We start from the raw sequence: 22,005 nt of genomic DNA, 5'->3' as shown, positions 1-22,005 counted from the left end.
AAAATAACTGGAGGAACTCAGTGAGTCAAGCAGGATCTGGTGGGGGAAGGGGGAGCAGAAAAGGAACTGTTGACCTCTTTGGGTTGAGACGTGGCATCAGGATTGGTGTACAGTATTGTCTGTAGTTCTGGTCACAACATTAAAGGAAGAATGTGGAGGCTTTGGAAAAGAAGTAGAAGAGGTTCACCAGAACATTGCCTAGGTTGGAGTTTATTAGTTACAACGAGAAGTTGAAAAACTTTTGTTTTCTCCGGAGTGAAAGCTGAGGAGCAACCTGATAGAATTGTAAAGCGTAATGAGAAACATAGATAAGGTAGGTGGTCAAGTCTTTTTTGCAGTGTTGAAATGTTAAATATTAGAGGGTGTACATTTAAGGTGGGGGGGGGAACGTTTAAAAGAGATGCGCAAGGCAGGATTTTACAGTGTGTTATGCATTAGTAAAGTGCTGCCGGGGAGCTAGTAGAAGCGACCTGCATTTAAAAATCTCCCATTACCACCATAACATTGCCCTTTTGACTTGCCTTTTCTAATTCCTGTTGTAACTTGTGGTCCACCTCCCAGCCACAGTCGGCAGGCCTGGAGATAACTGCGATTAATGTCCTTTTACCCTTGCAGTTTTTTAACTCAGCCCACAAAGATTCAACATCTTCTGATCCTATGTCACATCTTTCTTCTGATTTGATGCCATTCTTTACCAGTAGAGTCACACCACCCCCTCTGCCTACCTTCCTATCCCTCCGATATAACGTGTAACCTTGGACATTCAGTTCCCAACTACAACCATCCTTCAGCTATGATTCAGCAATGCCCACAACATCATACCTGGCAATCTGTAATAGTGCAACAAGATCATCCACTTTATTTCTTATACTCCGTGCATTGAGGTACAACACCTTGAGTGCTGTATTTGCTACCCTTTTTGACTTTGCATACCTCATATACTGATACTCACCCTGTTGGCTGCAACTATGTCCCATCACTTGCCTGCTCTTCCTGACAGTCTGACTGCACGCTATCTTTACTTTTTTACCATTTGTCCGATCCTGAGTCACATCACTCTGGTTCCCACCCCCCTGCCAAATTAGTTTAAACCCTCTCCAGCAGCTCTAACAAACCTGCCTGTGAGAATATTGGTGCTCCTCAGTTTCAGGTGCAAACTGTCACTTTTGAACAGGCCATACCTTCCCCAGAAGAGATCCAATTATCCAAGAACTTGAAGCCCTGCCCCCTGCACCAGCTTCTCAGCCACACATTTATCTTCCAAATCATCCTGTTTCTACCCTCACTTGTGTGTGGCACGGGTAGCAATTCAGAAATTACTACCTGGGAGGTCCTGCTTCTCAGCGTTCTACCTAGCTCTCTGAATTCTGTTTTCAGGACCTCTTTGCTTTTCCTTCCTATGTCATTGGTACCAATATGTATCAAGGCACCTGGCTGCATCTTTAGGTTTCTGAATATTGATGGAAATGAGGGATGTTGGGTTATTGAAATGGCACTATGTTAAAATATGAACTATGATCTTATTGAATACGCAGATATGGGCATCAATTGGACCACATCAGATTTTTCTCTCCTGCTCTTCATAATCTTGAGGTGACATTATTTTCTTTGCAACAGAAGTGGCTGCAAACGGTCCTGATAGATTACTCGCACAGGTGATTGAGTCAACAGTACAAGAACAAGAGTGGCATCAATAAAAATCTTTATATCACAAAAGATTAGAATCAGGGCCAAACTACCAGAAATTGTAGTGGAGGTAGATTCAACTGTAGCATTCAAAAAGGGAAGCTGGAGGAGGACCTGTAAGGAAATAATTTGTCATGGGAGTGAAATTAGCTGAAGTTTTATTTAAAAGGGAGCCAAAATTAATGACAAACTAAACAGCTTGCCTTTTGCTGTAACATTGTGTAACTTTGTGAAAGCCAAGCAGTCGTTTGATATTCAAAGAGTGGTAGAGTATTGCTGTTTTTAAAATGCTTAATTGCAAAAAGCTCAATACCGCTTGGGAACAGATAATCCGTATGTCACAAAACATTTGGTGTAACACCAAAATTAGCAACTGCCAAATCTTCCAATTACTTCTGTTTCTCTTCACGCTGATCCGACCTGATCTGCTGAGTTCTTCTAGAATTTTCTGTTTTCATTTCAAACTGCTATACTGAACTGTTTGATTTTATGTGCTATTTTTGTGTACAACTTTCCGACAGGAATTTTTTTTAAAGTCACAAGGGGCCTTGGGTTAAGATATTTGTTCTCCATCTCTTTCTCTCACTTCCTCTCACAGACACAGAAGTTCCTTCTACCAGAATATTCCTTGGCAGTAGGAGTCAGATGAATACCCATCATTTATAGTCTTTGACACTTTACAAGTTAGGAAAGTTTCACATTGACAGGAAGACCAAGGACAGGCAAAATCATTTGAAAATATTGCATTTCTGGAGTTCGCACATGGACTGCATGGGCTCCCATATCACAAACATTATGCAGTTTGGTATATTATTTGGCCACTTAAAATCACACTTAACATGTAGGTTAGTTGGTAAAATCTAGACAGGATATGAAAATGCAGGGAAAATAAGAAATGAGATGAATGTAGGATTAATGCAAATGGATGCTGATAGTCAGTAGATTCAGTGGGCTGAAGTGTCTATTTCCATCCTGTATTTCTCTAATGACTGGTTGAGCACAACAAGATTACTGTGCCCTAAAACACCCAGTATATTTTAAGTATGATTTTACAAACTTAAAGTGTATATAGACAGACCAGAGAGTTTGTAGTTGTTCCACCTAGAGCACAGTAAGTTGAGAGATTAGAAATAGTCTAAATCATTCAGGTCTACGCAACATAAAGAAAGAGAAACCTTTCCTATTAGCAATAGAGTCTGGAACAAGAAAGCTCAGAATAAAACTAATTGGCAAATGATTTGAAAAGAACTCCAGAAAAAAAGGCTTTACTTTACACACCAAGCAGTTAGAATCTGGACTGATATGCCAGAAAGGCCAGAAGTAGCATATTCAATTGTGCCAGTCCAAAAGCAGTTGAATACATAAAATGGAAGATAATATAATGCATGGCCTTATGGAAAAATTCAGAAATTGAACTGCTCATATGAGAAGCCACATACACTCTCATTTAATGATTCTATAGACAGTTCATTACAAGCTGTCACGTAAAATAATAATTCCCATTATTCTGCCAATTTGCTAATCTGTGCTCACTGACTTTCAACAATTGTAAATAATGAATCTATTTCCCCTGTCTTAAGCACTTCCCCAAACCTGTTTTAAGGCTCTCTACTCAGATAATTCAATCTTCTCCACACTATTTTCAAAACAGTTATCTTTCATTTCTGGAACCTTTCTGGTAAATCTGCACCTTCTCTGCACTTTAAACAACATTAGATGAGTGCATCCTTAAAAAAAACTGTTTAAACCAGATAACTTGGCAAAGAGAAACATGAAAAACACTATTTTAAGATGGCTTCATATTGTGGAAAATCCTTGTAGGTGATAAAAACATTACGAAATATAAGGTGTTCTTCCTCCAACCTGAGTGTGGCCTCATCACGACAGTAGAGGAGGCAATGTATTAACATATCGCAATGGGAATGAAAAGTGGAATTAAAATGGGTCGAACAATATTTTGGCTGGGTGGAGGAACAACACCTTGTATTTTGCCTGGGTGGGGGAACAACCGCTTATATTTCGTCCGGGTAGCCTCCAACATGATGGCATGAACATTGATTTCTCAAACTCCCAGTAATGGCCCCCCCTCTCCTTCACCAGTCCCCATCCCCTATTCCTTCTCTTACCTTATCTCCTTGCCTGCCCATCACCTCCTTCTGATGCTCCTCCCCCCTTTTCTATCTTCCACAGCCTTCTATCCCCACTCATCAGACTTCCCCTTCTCCAGCACTGCATCTCTTTCACCATATCAACTTTCCAGCTATATACTTCATCCATCTCCCTCCCAGTTACACCCATCACCTTGTGTTTCCCTCTCCCCTCCCCCTGCTCCTCATCTTTTTTTCCTCCAGTCCCGCCGAAGGGTCTCAGCCCGAAACATCAACTGTACTTTTTCCATAGATGCTACCTGGCCTGCTGGGTTCTTCCAGCATTTTGTGTGTGTTCTTTGATCCTCCAATATTCTACATCAACAAATTGGGTGACTTGGTAAGGCAATATACAGTATTGCACCTAAGGAAAGTTAGCATAGTAATTATAAAGGGGATGAATACCTTTTCAGCCTCACAATTTTGGCTTTTAATTTTTACTGAATTGTTGACAGGTTTTGGTTTGACATGATACACAAAGTTTTGTAGATTAGCTCAAAAAATCTTCAATATATTGCTTTATCTTCAATATATTCTGAATTTAGAAAACAAGACAGTAAAATGTGAAAATAGTTGGAGGCTGAATACTCTTCCAAAGTACTGTTGTGAAGGATTAAGTATTTCGAAAACACAGGTGCAATTCCTATAAACTAAAAAGACATACCGATGATGCATTCAAACGGATCATCTGACGCAAAAATCGAAACCAGAGGAAGGGATTCTAGTTCACCCATGTTTCTATCATGTTTCTTGACTTTCCTTCACCATAAGCCTGAACTGCTATCTACATTTATACCCTTTTTCTTCCATTTGAGTGACTTCACACGTATATAATATTTTCTCAGATGCCCTGTTTACACAAGAGGTCTAAAATCTTTTTGGAGACACAGATCTCAGCTTTCCACCATTAATACTGTAAAGCTAACTTCCTTGAGTACATAAAAATTCTCAACATTAAAAGATCAGTTTTTGATACACTAAATAACTTGTTCCCATCTGGACTGCAAGCTTCCTTGAACTAAGCAATTTAGTCAGCTTTGTCTGTTATTTAACAGACAAAATTAAATTACCTATTGGTTTATGCTGCACTCATAAGCAGCAATAAACCAAGTGCAGTAAACTACATCTTACTTTCCAGAGAGAACATCTGCTATATGCAGAGCTTGTTTGCAAAACTGTGCTTTAAACCTCAAGCTGATTATTGTTTTCTAATTACATTTTAAAAACCGAAGATGGATTTCACTTACGATCAGAAACTAAACAAAGCACTATTAGTTGGAAGCTTACTTCTAGCTGTTTTGATCTTACAGTAACAGTTGCTGTGTTTAGAAAGCAAGCTTAGCAAAACATGAACAAGAGGACCACTGGCTGTGGAAGTGAATATCAATCACATGCACAGTGCTAACTATCCAAAATTTACTAAGACCATTATCATATTCCTTCCATTAATAAACTTACTTTTGGATAAATGATTGATGAAACAGCATTAGCTGAAAATTTGATGCAGTGTTTACAGTTTTAATCAACATGGTGATGTATTTCTCTAAATGACCCTACACACAATATAATAGAGACTAATACACTTACATAAGACACTAATCGTTTTTGAAGTATTAACCTTGGCTCAGCAGTATTCTTTCCAAAACACAAGGTCTCATGTTCTAAGTCCTAAAAAATGTTAAGCTTGTGCTTGGTACTTCAGGAAAACACGGAGTGAAGGAAGTTACAGAGGGTTGTAAATTCAGCCAACTCCATCATGTGCAAAAGCCTCTCCACCATCAAGGATATCTTCAAAAACTGATGTTTCAAGAAGGCAGCATCCATCACGAAGGACCATCACCATCTACAACATCTTCTTATTACTACCATTAAGGAGGAGGAACAGGAGCCTGAAGACACACAGTCAACGTTTTAGGAATAGCTTCTTCCCCTCTGCCATCAGATTTCTGAACGATCCATGAACACTACCTCACTATTTTGCTCTCTTTTTGCATTTTCATGTATTCTTATTGTAACTTATTCTAATGTTGAGGTGTTGTACTCTACTACTGCTGCAAAACAACAAATTTGATGACATATGTCAGTAATAATAAACCTGATTCTAATTCACCATGCAGAGGTTGCACATTTCCCGTGACCAAGTGGTTTTGTCCAGATAATCCCATTTCCTCTCACAGCTCAAAGACATGCTGTTAGGTAAATTCATTGCAATTTGCCTGAGTGTGTCTGCAATTTGTCTGAGGCATAATCTGGGGGGAGTTTATGTGAAAATGGGCAGAATAGCAAGTTAGTGGTGGAATGGAATTGCTCAGTGAGTGAGCCAGACATAAAATGACCTTCTATGTCATAAAGAAAAATGGAAATACAGTATATGGAAAGAAAGGTGCAATGAGGCTGACATTGAACTTGGGAGTTCCTTAGTTCAGAGCACACTGAATTCCAGCATAAAAAATATAAGAAGTGTACCACCATCCATTTATGCAACTGGCCACCCTGTCAAGCACTCCTGCAGCACCTCCCCCCACCACTCCCCAACCCATTTCAGGTCTAAATTGACCTCAAGTCACTCCAATGATCACAGTTTTAGAGTGGAAACTAGTTATGCTCAATCTCTTAAGAGACCACCTCAGAAAGAAGGAGCATCCCATACCCTCCTCCTGCTGTTAATACAGTTTGTTGAGATCACTCAGTACATGAAAAGGAAAGAAAAATAGATGTTTAAAATAATTAGTTCAGTGGAAGGTCAGATGTGGTGCTTCCAACTATATACAAGGTTTGATCAAAATCTGTGGATGCCACCTAATTGCTATAAATAGCTAATAGTCAGTGACAAAATACACAATATTAACTGTGCAGAATTAATGTATAGATGGAAATTAATTAAATATAATTAAATGTTTACAGTACAATACAGCACAGGAACAGGCCCTTCAGCCCACGATGTTGTGCTGAACTAATTAAACCAGTTATTAAGTGCCCAAGTAAACTAACCTCTCTATCTATACAATTCCAAAATAAACTCACTATCATACAATGTCCATATCCCTCACTGCCCTGTGTATTCATGGACCCATCTGCTTAAATAGTTTTATCATATTTGGCTCCATCACCATGCTTGGCACCGCATTTCAGGCATCCACTAAATTGTGTTAAAAAAAAATTGCTGCATACATCTCTTTTCAATTTACCTCCTCTCACTTTAAATGCACACTCTCAAGTAATACATCTTGACCCAAGAAAAATATACCAGATGCCCATATATGCCCCTCATAACCCAAGTTTTGCCAACCTGTCCTTATAGCACAAGCTTTCTAATCCAGACAGCAGCTTTATAAACCTCTTTTGCATTCTCCACATCCTTTTTATAAATTGAGCAACCAGAATTTCATGTAATACTCCAGTTGTAGCCTAAGTACAGCTTTATAAAGCTACAAAGTAACTTGGTAAAGCTTAAACTCTGTACTGCAACTAAAAAATGTAAGTATACCATATGCCTTCTTTACCACCCTATAAACCTGTGGTGTCATTTTCAGTGAGCTATGGACTTCCACCCCGAGATCAACATTGTTAAGGGTCCTGCCATTAACTGTCACTTGCATTTAATCTCCCAGATGCAACATGTCACTCTGGTAGTTACTTTACATTCCTAATAAAAAAATTAAAACATGACTTCAACTTCCTATGACCAGCTGCTCCATTTCACAAATTGACGGTTTACCAATTTTGATAATTAACAATATAATTTTTATAACTGCAAAGTGACATCGACATTTATCTTTTAATCAAATGAAAACTACTTATGTGAGATAAAAGTATATTCAAAGTAGCAGTCAAGCACATAAGATGGAGATGCATTGATGAATGTGTTAAAATGGTGAGGTGACACAAAGGTATTGTGATGCATAAATACTACTTTAGCCCCCATTGAACAGAATAGCTTCATTCTCTGCAATTTCATAAAAATATGCTGTTGGTAGAATATGCTGCAGGGGTACAGGGAAGGAAGGCACAAAAGGTGATTTAGACCAAATACCTCCTTTTGTGACATTGTAAGGTGGACAGAACAAGCTCAAGGATTTGGTTTGCATACCTTGGGAAATTGAGGAGCTTTTAAATCAACATGAGATCTTACAATTCTTAAAACATAAAAGTGTTAAGATGCAATTGCAGTTTTTTGTCCTTTGAAAAAGCCTTTAGAATTTATATATAACCATATAACCATATAATAATCACAGCATGGAAACAGGCCATCTCGGCCCTCCTAGTCCGTGCCGAACTCTTAATCTCACCTAGTCCCACCTACCCGCACTCAGCCCATAACCCTCCACTCCTTTCCTGTCCATATACCTATCCAATTTTACCTTAAATGACACAACTGAACTGGCCTCTACTACTTCTACAGGAAGCTCATTCCACACAGCTATCACTCTCTGAGTAAAGAAATACCCCCTCGTGTTTCCCTTAAACTTCTGCCCCCTAACTCTCAAATCATGTCCTCTCGTTTGAATCTCCCCTACACTCAATGGAAACAGCCTATTCACATCGACTCTATCTATCCCTTCCAAAATTTTAAATACCTCGATCAAATCCCCCCTCAACCTTCGACACTCCAATGAATAGAGACCTAACTTGTTCAACCTTTCTCTGTAACTTAAGTGCTGAAACCCAGGTAACATCCCTAGTAAATCGTCTCTGCACTCTCTCTAATTTATTGATATCATAGCATTTCAACAAAATCAGCCTTTGGTGTTTTAAAGTGTATCACCATTTTGTTTTGTTACAATGTGCCACTGGATTTGCAATTGGACTGCCCATGTTGTGGGCATGCCTCACTCCAGATGCTCAGTTCCAACTTCTGTCACAAGAGATCGCCAAATTGGTAGAACGTAGAAGAGGAACAGGTTCAATTCACAATGTCTGTATCAACCACAACACCAACTTAAACCGCACATCTTCCAGTACATGGTCTATACCCCAGGGCAATTCCCTGGCTATTCATTTATGTTTAAATGCTTCTAATGTTGCTTCTTTCACTACTTACCCGGACAACACATTGCAGGCACCTGCCACTCTCTGTGTTAAAATAAAATATAAAAACACAAATATCCAGCCTCATGCTTTATCCTGCCCATCTAAGGGGAGTCTGCAGTGTCCTTGTTGGATTTATTATCAGCTTAGAACCCAGAAAACTAGTCCTGCCGAAGGGTCTCAGACCAAAATGTCACATTTATTCTTTTCCATAGATGTCACCTGGCCTGCTGAGTTCCTCCAGCATTTTGTGTGTATTACCCAAAAAACTAGACTGGACATAATAACTTCAATCTTGAGGCAAAGGTTCAAAGTAGATTACACAGCAGGAGGTGGGGGAGGGGGAAGCAGAGAAATCACTGCAAGTAGACTTGGTTATGTTTCTCTGGAGAAACCAAGGCTTAAACTGGTGACAGTATCACTACCAGCTTAATGGTCAAGTCTGGTAGGCATTCAGCTATTCCACTTAACTCAAACAGAAGAAATTGCTGCTGGAAAGAAGTAGATATGAATATCGATTTCATTTACATTAAATACACTTAACTGTGTTTACTGGGTGCATTATTAGGTATTAAACTTTATATAAAAAAATATACTTTGTTAATAATCCTATCTTTGGCCAAGAGAGCATGATTGCAGTCCTTGGAACAACAAACTACTAACCCATCAGAATTAGACTTATTATCAAAAGATATTTGTTGTGAAATCTGTTGTTTTGCGGAAGCTGTATAGTACAACACATAAATATGTTGCAAATTACAATAAGAAATATGAAAAAATAAGCAGTGCATGAAGAGAGTAAAATAATGAAGTAGTGTTCATGGATTCATGGACTGTTCAGAAGTCTGCTGGCAGAGGGGAAAAAGCTGTTCCTAAAATGTTGAGCATCTGTTGTCAGGCTCCTGTACCTCCTACTCGAGGGTGGTAATGAGAATGAGAACCTGGACTATTGGAAAGAGGTTTCTCATATCAACCTTGTGACTTGCAGAGATTCCAGTGATTGAGATTTGGAACCTCTCGCAGAATCAGAATCAGGTTGATTATCACTAGCATGTGAGGTGAAATTTGTTAACTTGGTAACAGTAGTTCAATACATGATTTAGGAGAGAGGGAGGGAGGGGGAGGGAGGAAGAGAGAGAGAGAGAGAGAGAGAGAAATAAATAAAAATATATAACAATAAACAAGTAAATCAATTACATATATTGAATGTACTTATTATAACAAATATTATAACAAATATATTAACAAATGTGCAAAAACAGAAATGCTGTATATTTTAAAAAGTGAGGTAGTGTCCAAAGCTCAAAGTCCATTCAGGAATCGAATGGTAGAGGGGAAGAAGCTGTTCCTGAATCGCTGAGTGTGTGCCTTTAGGCTTCCATACCTCCTACCTGATGGTAATAGTGAGAAAAGGGCATGCCCTGGGTGCTAGAGGTCTTTAATAATGGAAGCTGCCTTTCTGAGACACCGCTCCCTGAGGATGTCCTAGGTACTTTGTAGGCTAGTGCCCAAGATGGAGCTAACTAGATTTACAACCTTCTGAAGCTTCTTTCGGTCCTGTGCAGTAACCCCTCCATACCAGAAAGTGATGCAGCCTGTCAGAACGCTCTCCACGATACAACTATAAAAATTCTTGAGTGTATTTGTTGACATGCCAAATCGCTTCAAATTCCTAATAAAGTATAGCCAGTGTCTTGCCTTCTTTATGACTACATCAATGTATTGGGAACAGGTTAGATCCTCAGAGATCTTGACACCCAGGAACTTGAAGCTGCTCACTCTCTCCACTTCTGAACTCTCTATGTGATCACAGAGCAACTAAGCCTTGGGAGATTAACAGGTAAGAAGTGGGTGGAGCTCTGAAGTGAAAAGTGGCAAACAAATGGAATGTTGTCTAAATGTCAGATATTTTGGGATAAATTTACTGTTTTGATCTGCTTGCAAGGGGTAAAGGGCTATTATTCCTTATTCTCAACTGCATACCAGGGCAATGTTAGACCATAAGACGTAGGAGTTGAATTAGGCCATTTAGCCCATCAAGTCCGCTCTGCCAATCATGGCTGATCCTTTTTCTCCTCCTCCTCAACCTCATTTCCCAGCTTTCTCCCCGTAACCTTTGATGCCATGTCCAATCAAGAACCTATCAATCTCTGCTTTAAATACACCCAATGACCTAGCCTCCACACCTGCACGTGGCAACAACTTCCACAAATTCACCACCCTCTGGCTAAAGAAATTTCTCCACATCTCTGTTTTGAATGGATACACCTCTATCCTGAGGCTGTGTTCTCTTGTCCTAGACTCTCCCACCATGGAAAACATCCTTTCCTCATCTACTCTGTCTAGGCCTTTCAACATTTGTAAGGTTTCAATGAGATTCCACCACCCCCCCCCCCCATCCTTCTGAATTCCAGCGAGTAAAGACCCAGAGCCATCAAACGTTCCTTGAATGATAACCCTTTCATTTCTGGAATCATCCTTGTGAATCTCCTTTGGACCCTCTCCAATGCCAGCATATGTTTTCTTAGACGAGGAGCCCAAAACTATACACAATACTCAATGTGAGGCCTCACCAATGCCTTATAAGGCCTCAGCATCACATACCAGCTATTCGATTCTGGACCTCTTGAAATGAATGCTAACACTGCACTTGCTTTCCCACTCAACGAGCAAGTTAACCTTCAGGGTGTTCTGCACGATGATTCCCAAGTCCCTTTGCATTTCAGATATTTGGATTTTCTCCCTGTTTAGAAAATAATCTGCACATTTATTTCTACCACCAAAATGCATGACAAGTATTTTCCAACATTATATTTCATTTGCCACTTGCCCATTCTCCTAATCTGTCTAATTCCTTGTGCATCCTACCAGTTTCCTCAACACTATCTGCCCCTCCACCAATCTTCGTATCATCTGCAAACTTGGCAAAAAAAGCCATCTATTTCATCATCTAGATCATTAATATACAGCATAAAAAGAAGTGGTCCCAAAACTGACTCCTGCGGAACACAACTAGTGACTGGCAGGCAACCAGACAAGGATTCTTTTATTCCCATTCACTGCATCCAACCAATCAGCCAATGCTCTAACCATGTTAGTCACTTCCCTGTAATACCATGGGCTCTTAACTTGCTAAGCAGCCTCATGTGTGGCACCTTGTCAAAGGCCTTCCGAAAGTCCAAGTATAAACATCCACTGCATCCCCTTTATCTATCCTACTTGTAATCTCCTCAAGGAATTCTAGCAGGTTTGTCAGGCAAGATTTTCCCTGAAGGAAACCATGCTGACTTTGTACTATCTTGTCCTGTGTCACCAAAGACTCCATCATCTCATCCTTAACAATTGAATCCAACATCTTCCCAACCATTGAAGTCAGGCTAACTGGTCTATAGTTTTCTTTCTGCTGCCTTCCTCCTTTCTTAAAGAGTGGAGTGACATTTGCAATTTTCCAGTCCTCTGGCACCATGCCAGAGTCCAATGATTTTTGAAAGACCATTTCTAATGCTGTCACGATCTCCAACACTACCTCTTTCAGAAGCCCAGGGTGCAGTTCATCTGGTCCAGGTGACTTATGTACTTTTAGGTCTTTCAGCTTTTTGAGCACCTTCTCCCTTGTAAAAGTAACTGCACTCACTTCTCTTGTGTCACACACTACAACAACTGGCATACTGTTAGTGTCTCCCACAGTGAAGACTGATGCAAAATACTCATTTAGTTCATCAGCCATCTCCTTGTTCCCCGTTATTATTTCTCATGCCTCATTTTCTAGTAGTCCTATACCCACTTTCATCTCTCTATTTTTTATATATTTGAACAAGCTTTTACAATCTACTTTGATATTATTTGCTAGCTTGCTTTCACATTTCATCTTTTCCCTCCTAATGATTCTTTTAGTTGTTCTCTGGAGATTTTAAAAACTTCTCAATCCTCTATTTATCCGCTAATTTTTGCTTTGTTGTATGCCCTCTCTTTTGTTATTCCATTAGCTTTGACTTGCCTTGTCAGTCACGGTTGTACTATTTTGCCATTTGAGTATTTCTTCGTTTTTTGAGTACACATGTCCTGAACCTTCCTCATTTTTCCCAGAAACATGTGCCATTCCTGCTCTACTATCATCCTTGCCAGCAGATCCTTCCAATTTACTTTGGCCAACTCCTCTCTCATACCAATCTAATTTCCCTTACTCCACTGAAATACTGCTACAGCAACTTTACTTTCTCCCCATCAAATTTCAAGTTGAACTCAGTCATATTGTGATCACTGGCTCCTAAGGGTTCTTTTATCTTAAGCTCCCTAATTGCCTCCAGTTCATTTCATATAATCCAATCCAATATAGCTGATCCCCTAGTAGGCTCAACAACAAACTGCTCTATAAAGCCATCTCTTAGGCATTCAACAAACTCACTCTCTTGAGATCTATTACCAACCTGATTTTCCCAATCGACCTGCATTTTAAAATTTCCCATGACTATCATAACATTGCCCTTTTGACATGCTTTTTTCTATTTCCTGTTGTAATCTGTGGTCCACCTCCCAGCCACTGTTGGGAGGCCTGTATTTAACTCCATCAGGGTCCTTTTACTCAACCAACCAGGATTCAACATCTTCTGATCCTATGTCACATCTTTCTACTGACTTGATACCATTCTTTACCAGTAGAGCCACGCCTCCCACTCTGCCTACCTTCCTATCACAGAAACATAGAAAACCTACAGCACAACACAGGTTCTTTGGCCCAGAAAGCTGTGCTGAACATGTCCTTACCTTCGAAATTACCTAGAGTTACCCAGAGCCCTCTATTTTTCTAAGCTCCATGTACCTATCCAGGAGTCTCTTAAAAGACCCTATCGTATCCGGCTCCACTACCGTCACCATCGCCAGCAGGATGGATGATAAAAAAAGTAAAGATAGCCTGCAGTCAGACTCCCCCCCCCCCCCCCGATACAACGTGTAACCTTGGACATTCAGCTCCCAACTACAACCATCCTTCAGCTATGATTCAGTGATGGCTACAACATCATACCTGGCAATCTGTAATAGTGCAACAAGATCATCCGCCTTATTTCTTATACTCCGTGCATTGAGATACAACACCTTGAGTGCTGTATTTGCTACCCTTTTTGACTTTGCATCCCTAATGTACTTATACTCACCCTGTTGGCTGCAACTATGTCCCATCACTTGCCTGCTCTTCCTGACAGTCTGACTGCACGCTATCTTTACTTTTTTTTACCATCCGTCCTATCCTCAGTCCCACCCCTCTGGTTCCCACCCCTCTGCCAAATTAGTTTAAACCCTCCCCAACAGCACTAACAAAGCTGACCACGAGAATATTGGTCTCCCTCAAGTTCAGGTGCAACCCGTCACTTTTGAATAGGTCACACCTCCCCCAGAAGAGATCTCAATGATCCAAGAACCTGAAGCCCTGCCCCCTGCACCATCTTCTCAGCTGCACATTTATCTGCCAGATCATCCTGTTTCTACCCTCACTGGCGCATGGCACAGACAGCAATCCAGGAATTACTACCCCAGAGGTCTTGCTTCTCAGCTTTCTACCTAGCTCTCCAAAATCTCTTTTCAGGGCCTCTTTGCTTTTCCTTCCTATGTCATTGGTGCCGAACATCTGGCTGCTGTTCCTCCCGCTCCCTGATATCAAGGGTTAGGTGCGTTATAGGCTTTGATCTGCACTGTGTGTCTGTGTTCCTAGGCAATCTTAACAGAAAACAGGTCTCCTATACTCATTGATCTGTACTGTTCACACTAGGTACCTGGGCAATGTTATCAGTGAACAAGTGTGCTTATATGCCTAGATCTGCACTTTGTGTGCCATGTTCCTGGGCAATGTTATTGTGAATGAAAGTGAAATGTACTGCTTTCTATTGAACATTGCAGGTTGTTCAGAGTTCTGGCTGTCTGTGGAAGGTGTCCCATTATGTGGTATTTAAATTGCCCTATATATAAAACCATTTCACTCTGGGTCAGGAGTGCACATGGACCCTCATTTGTGTCAGAGAGCGGTAGGAGTGATTGTTGCATGTGTTCCTTGTCCAAGGAAGGTGTTAGCCCTCTTACAGGGATTGTTTCCCCATTCAGACCATTAGTTCATTAATGCATAATTGTTTCAAAAACTTTTACTTACCATAGATACAAACCGAATAATAATTGATCATAGAAAACAATAAACAAGAACAAACCATAGATCAGCCTGTTCTGTTCTGAAATAATTGCAAGATAAGTTACTCAATGACAATATAAATTTTTTATTCATCTGAACTTTCTTCCTTTGCACAATAAATACTGTAGCTCCAGCTCAAGGAAGGATTAATCAGAAGACTAAAATGGACATAACGCGTATATTGCTACAAAGTCTTAAGTGAAGTCCAGGAACCTTGAATACTTACTACAATTTAAAATGACATGGATGAGCAGAGCAAAAAAATTTGCTTTGGAATTAGAAAATTGTAGTTAACAAAAAATAAAAATTGCCAATTACAAATTACAAGAACATGTATGCAAGGTTGAAAGAATTTCACAGAATTGGAACAATTGGTGTGATGAGAAAGACATCCATGACTGAAAATGTCAAAGTATTTCATTTGAATTCAGGAAGTGCTATCAAATCTGCAACAGACAAGTGATGAAAGCCAAATGAACTCACATCACATAGTACTACGACGAATGGAAATTAAACTATTGATGAAAAGACAAAGTGATGTGATTCGTATTTTGAGCAGTAAAAAGGCAAAACATTCCACTAATCATTCAACATACTTTACTAAAAGCCTTTAAGTCAGATTAGTAGCTAAAAAGCAGCATTACCAAAACAAAGGCACACCAAGTCCTTCTGGACATATCTATGCTTGCTGGAACTAACCTCTTAACCCTAGAGAAAAGAACCAGTGTTGATTGGGGATAGCCAGGAGACTTTCACAAAATCAATCTCAAAAAAAAGCATTATTGACATATGCACTTTACACCAATACCTAGCAGTAATATGACTCTAAAATTGCAGCTTTGATGAGTGTGTAGAACATTCTGGTGACAAGTAATAACATCATCATTATGCATCGTGCCATATGACATGGGCGATCATAGTCTCCATGACCATGATTGTTAGAACCATAGTACACTACTGCACAGTACAGGCCCTTCAGCCCTCCATGTTATGCTGACCCATATAATCCTTAAAAAAAGTACTAAACCCACACTGACCCATAACCCTCCATTTTTCTTTCATCCATGTGCCTGTCCAAGAGGCTCTTAAATACCCCTAATGTTTTAGCCTCCACCACCATTCCTGGCAAGTTACTCCAGGCACTCACAACCCTCTGTGTAAAAAAACTTACCCCAATGTCTCCCCTAAACTTCCCTCCCTTAATTTTGTACATATGCCCTCTGGTGTTTGCTATTGGTGCCCTGGGAAACAGGTACTGACTATCCACCCTATCTATGCCTCTCATAATCTTGGAGACCTCTATCAAGTCCCCAATCATTTTTCTACGCTCCAAAGAGAAAAGTCCCAGCTCTGCTAACCTTGCTTCATATGACTTGTTCTCCAAACCAAGCAACATTCTAGTAAATCTCCTCTGCACTCTCTCCATAGCTTCCACATCCTAAATTTGTTCTTAACAAATATTTTTCTACAGAAGTGCTTTGCCATTACCTTCTTCTGGGCAGTGTCTTTACAAGATGGGTGACCCCAGCTATTATCAATACTCTACAAAGTATGTCTGCCTGGTGTCAGTGGTCACATAACCAGGACATATGATATGCATCAGCTGCTCATACAACCATCCACCACCTGCTCCCATGGCTTCAAGTGACTCTGATCAGCAGGGGGTTAAGTAGGTGCTACGCGTCATCTTACACCTCCTTTGGTAGAGATTTATCTCCACTACGCCACCCTAAGCAACACTAACTACTCTAAACTATATAATGTATCAGACTGCATCACTGAATTTGAAAATCTTACACAGTAAGTGTTCTCTATTCAACACAAAAGCATGTCTGTGTTCTTCCCCAACTAGGTGGTGTCTGATGGAGATGCACAAGATAACAAGCACTTTTTTAAATGTAAACCAAAAGGTAAACCAGTTCCTCATTTTATTGTTCATAGGTCTTGTGTGTAACATCTAACACATGTGGTTTACGTCAAAGTTAGTTAAACTATGATGTGTTATCAATGCAAGATCTTCCAAGAACCCTTGTTCCTTATTCTTTATCCAAATGCAAACCAACCACACAGAATTGTGCAGAGTTCAAGCTTCCAAAATCGGATGTTGGCAGGAAATAAAAATCATAAAATCAAGATAAAATTTGCATGGAAAGATTAGCATATTTATACCAAGAAAGCTGTCAAAGGTTGCAAAATTTATGTGCTACAGTATGAAAGTGAGCTAAATAGACTGGGAAGATTCCAGGTATATGCAGCCAGGAGAACAAAAGAAATACAAGTTTTGATTCTCATAGACAAAGTATTAGGAAAAACAAAAGACTGCGTCTGTGTCTCATTACTATCTAGTGACAACTCTTGGAAGGAGTGTAGCACCAAGATCAGCTTCTAATTTAATATTCCTCAGTGACAAAAGGGTGTAGCAATACTCATTAATGAAGTGCAAGAAAAACTGAACTCTCTTCATGCAACAAAACTAGTTTGTCTTCCTTCTCAAATGCAGTATAAAATGTATCTCAAGCAATCACACTTCATACAATAGTGTTATTTAGAAATCACTAACTTACAAAGTGTCACTTTCCTGTCATGAGTAATGGTATAACTAATCTTCAAGTGAACTTGTAATGTTACAAAATTAAAATACAAACCAGAACTATATATGGTCATTATCCACAAATGGTGATACAAGTAATTTATTACTCACTGCAATAGTCCGATGTGTCTGCTATAATTAAATAGCATTATAAAACAAATCTGTTGAATTTCATATTACATTGATGTGTAATGAGTTAAAACTCCCACACAAACCTTCCTTCATTCTCTGTTTACAAAGTAAATTAATAATTTATAAAGAAAATAATCCAGGCTACTTTAACCAAATTTTCCAGGCACAGCGTCTACTTCATCCTTCAAATACACCTGCAACTTCAGTCCAAGATTCAGTGCCATTTATGGCTGTGATATAGCAGAAGTAGCTATATTTTAACTACCAACATTTTGCATGAAAATGTCAGATTTTAGCAGAATCATATCTAAAAGATGAAAACTTACCAAACAGATTTTCAAAGTTTGTTTCCTGACTGAGACCTTCTTCCTTCCCAGTTCAACAATCGAAGTATTGTGTTTTATGGTTTGGAAAACGATTTGAATAAATTATATCATCATTATATATGGGTGGTTCTGAATCATCTGTTTAAAAGCTGTATAAAATTAACCAAGCATTATACAGGTCATAATTCCTTGCTCAGCACTTGCAGGCAGTGTCATTCACTATCTCCACAGGGATAATCTTATTAACAACCTCCCCTTGAAGTACTTATCCAACATATGAAGCCTTACATAGTCTTGCTCAAACCTTGGTTTAAAAACTTAGCCTTTCTAACATCTTCCATAGAAGTATAACATTTCCACTTATTATGTCATAGAAGCATAATGCATATATTGCATGGATTTGATGTTCACTATGGGGAAAACTTGCTGGATTTGTTAAGAAATAACTGTTTAGGTGTGCCTGTCATCACCTATCCTTTGTTGAAAGGATGTATGAGTGAATATACCTATCACAGTATAGGGCTAATGTTATTTCAAGAATTTCACATGCAAATATGTCTTAACAGAAAGAAAAACAATGTCCAGGTTTAAAAGTTTAAACTTTTTTTTTAAACAGCAATTGTCGAGGATCCAGATCCAATATCCAATACTGAAAAAAAATACTATTCTGAGAATTTCATGAATTGACAACATTCAAAGGCAGGCAACCTTTCTGAAATAAAAGTTAATTATAAACATAAAAATGAATTCAATATCACAAACCACATTTATAGAACACATCTTCAAAGTGATCCAAAGATTACAATACAGGCTTCAACATTGTCAGGTCAGTCACTACGATGGAATTACTTCTAAAAATATTCATTTAAATTTTCCTAAAATCTAACTTGGTTGTATATTTTAATTTTGAAGGGTTTCATTTTTTTCAAAAAATAAGTTTAAAAAACATGTTCAAGTTCTGTGTTCCTTACAGTTTTTTTTTAAAGGATTTTTTTAAATTGTTGCCACATTTCTGACAGAGTCTTGGTACTTGAAATGTTAATTTCCTTTCTCTTTCCACAGATGCTGCTTGACCTGCTGAGTTCTTCCAGCCTTTTATGTTTCTATTTTGGAAGGTTTCCAAATGCCTTAGACAGCTGTCAGTTTATCTTATGTCGGAATATGCTAGGATGAGGCAGATCAACCTCTAAGAGTTAAATTTATCTTTCTTTATGTAAAGAGCACTCCTGATGAAGGGTTTCGGCCCGAAACATCGTCACAACCTCCTCACATAGATGCTGTCTGGCCTACTGAGTTCTGCCAGCATTTTGTGGGTTTTTTTTTCACTTTCACCAAGTCCCTTTGATGCCATACACAGGCAATTACTGACTGGAAATAAGGGGAGTAACTCTCACTTCAAATGTATCTGTTTTTAATGTAAACGTAAGACTGTTTAATTAATTATGATACACCTAATAATCCTGATAGTGCTCAGTCTCTGTAATCTTTTACTCATGCTCAAATGTCCTTGGAAAGAAAGCCAACTGTGCCCACTGGCTTGCTGGAGGCCTTCCAGGACTTAAATTTATTAGAAGCCCAAACACATCCATGGCAACCAAGATTTTTCTCGTAGATCAAGATGGAGCTGAGCTGCAGTCTTTGTTGAGATCATGGCTCAGACTTAGTTTTTGTTTAAGTTTGTGGGAAGGTTTTGAGGCCAGAGAGCCTAGTGAGGGCAATACACACAAAATACTAGAAGAACTCAGCAGGTCAGGCAGCATCTATGGAAATTAATAAACAGACAATGTTTCTGGTCGAGGCATTGTATTGAGCCTGAGAAAGGGAAGGGGGTGTGAAATATGACTGGAAGGAAAAATTGATGTCCTTGCTATTAGGCCAGAGACTACCCAGATAGAATATAAGGTGTTGCTCCTCCATCATAGAGTGGTCATTTAGTGGTCAAGATGAGGCCATGGACCGACATGTTGGAACGGGAGTGAAGATGGGAAGTAAAATGGCTGACCACAGGGAAATTCCACTTTTGCAGATGAAACAGAACTGCTCCACAAAGCAGTCTCCCAATTTACACTGGATCTCACCAATGTACAGCAGGCCACCTCAGGACAAGACGACCCCAGCAGATTTGTAGATGCAGTGTTGCCTCACCTGGAAGGGCTGTTTGGGGCCCTGAATAGAGGTGTGGGAGGAGGTGAACGGTCAGGTTCAGCACTTCTGTTGCTTGCAGGGATATTTGCCAGGAGGGAGATTAGTGGAATGAATAGACAAAGGAATCACAGAGGGAGCGATCCCTGCAGAAAGCGGAGAGCTGGGGGTGGAGGGAAGTAAAATTGTGTTTGGTGGTAGGATCCTGTTGAGGATGGCGGGAGCTGTAGAGAATGATCTGTTGGGCGGAGGCTTATGGGATAGTAGGCAAGGACAAGAGAAACTCTAATCCCTGTTAAGGTGGTGGGAAGATGGGGTGAGCTCAAATGTCTAGGAAATGGAGGAGATGCAGGTGAGGGCAGCATCAATGGGGGAGGAAGGGAAACCCTGTTCTTTGAAGAAGGATGATATCTCTTGATGTCCTGGAAAGGAAAGCCACATCCTGGATACAGATTAAGACAGACAGACAAACATACTTTATTGATCCCGAGGGAAATTGGGTTTCGTTAAATTGAAGTTGATGAAATTGACAAGCTCAGCATGGGTGCATGAAGCAGTGCCAAAAGAGTCATTAGTTAGGAGTCAGGTTAAAGTTTAGGGACAGTGATGTCAGGGGAATTAGAGGTTGCATTGGGGCTTTGAGATAGGGAACTGGAACAGTCAGGCTTCCACTCTGATCTCGAAGGCCAACAACGTAGATGGGTGAAAAAGGACACCCATGGATGTCAGGGTATCTCAGGTTGGTGCGTTCTAGGATCAGAAGTCTGTGCGAGCAGGAGGCACAAGGACTCACAAGGGCCAGTCGTTCGGCACACCCAGAGTTTGAGTTTAGAAGTTTGGGGTCCTGACATCGGCTAGTCCAAGAGTCGATTATGAAGATTGAAGCCAATCCAAAGTTGATTGGAAGTCAAAACCCAATAGCTGAAGCCTGCAAACTGGAGATTGGAGGCCTATCATGGGGATGGAGGAATGTCCATGTGTGTGGGTGGATGGGAAGGAGGAAAGGAGTTTATTTTGCTGCTGTTGTTCTGTTGATTGGTGTGTTCTGTTTTGTTCTGTCAAGCATTGTGGGCATGTTATGTTGGGTCTAGAATGTGTGGCGACACTTGTCAACGGCCCCAGCATATCCTCAGGTGTATTAACAAGCTTCAATATACAGGTGATAAATAAATCTGTATCTAATCATGGTTTATTAACTATTTTTTTGTTTGTCATCATAGTTATTTTTACATTTTAAAAATATATCAAATATCAAGTGAACTTTGATTTGAATGAGATTTAGTGGATATTTAGCTCTACCTTTTTCAGTAATAGAAAAGTCTGATGCGCCAGTTTCGGAGTATCAAAAGACAACAAATTCCATTGATCAATGTTTCTCTTTAAGTCACACAGACCTAGCACAAATGCACCCAAGGCAAAATGCACAAAATACTGGAGAAACTCAGCAGGCCAGGCAGCATCTTTGGAAAAGAGTTAACAGTTGACATCCAACATTTTTTGTGTGTTGCTTTGGATCTCCAGCATCTGCAGATTTTCTCATGTTTCTGACAAATGCACCCAAACTGCCCATTTGCCATTGACTCCTTCATCTTCAGTTATCTGCAGCCACTTGTAAACTGCCATAAAATATTTTAAATGCCACAGTGTTCCAGTAGGCCTGGCTGATTATGAAACAAACAAATCTCAAACACATCTCTAAGTTATTGTTGCAATCTGATGCCTCTGCAGAGAACAAAGAAACTCAAATGCAATTCATCTGAACATAATTAAATGACTCAT

The 22,005-nt window shown here is 39.7% G+C and overlaps 1 protein-coding gene across 3 annotated transcripts in view; it reads right to left on the bottom strand.

Moving 5' to 3' along the window:
• The window catches only part of LOC132384559 (protein TANC2-like), a 764,460-nt gene that overhangs the window by 485,324 nt on the left and 257,131 nt on the right, over positions 1-22,005 (bottom strand). The window lies entirely within an intron of this gene.

Source organism: Hypanus sabinus, chromosome X1 (assembly GCF_030144855.1).
Source record: "Hypanus sabinus isolate sHypSab1 chromosome X1, sHypSab1.hap1, whole genome shotgun sequence".
Taxonomy (NCBI): Eukaryota; Metazoa; Chordata; class Chondrichthyes; order Myliobatiformes; family Dasyatidae; genus Hypanus; species Hypanus sabinus.
The sequence above is the reverse complement of the archived record's forward strand: the minus strand, read 5'-3'. Positions and strand labels throughout refer to the sequence as shown.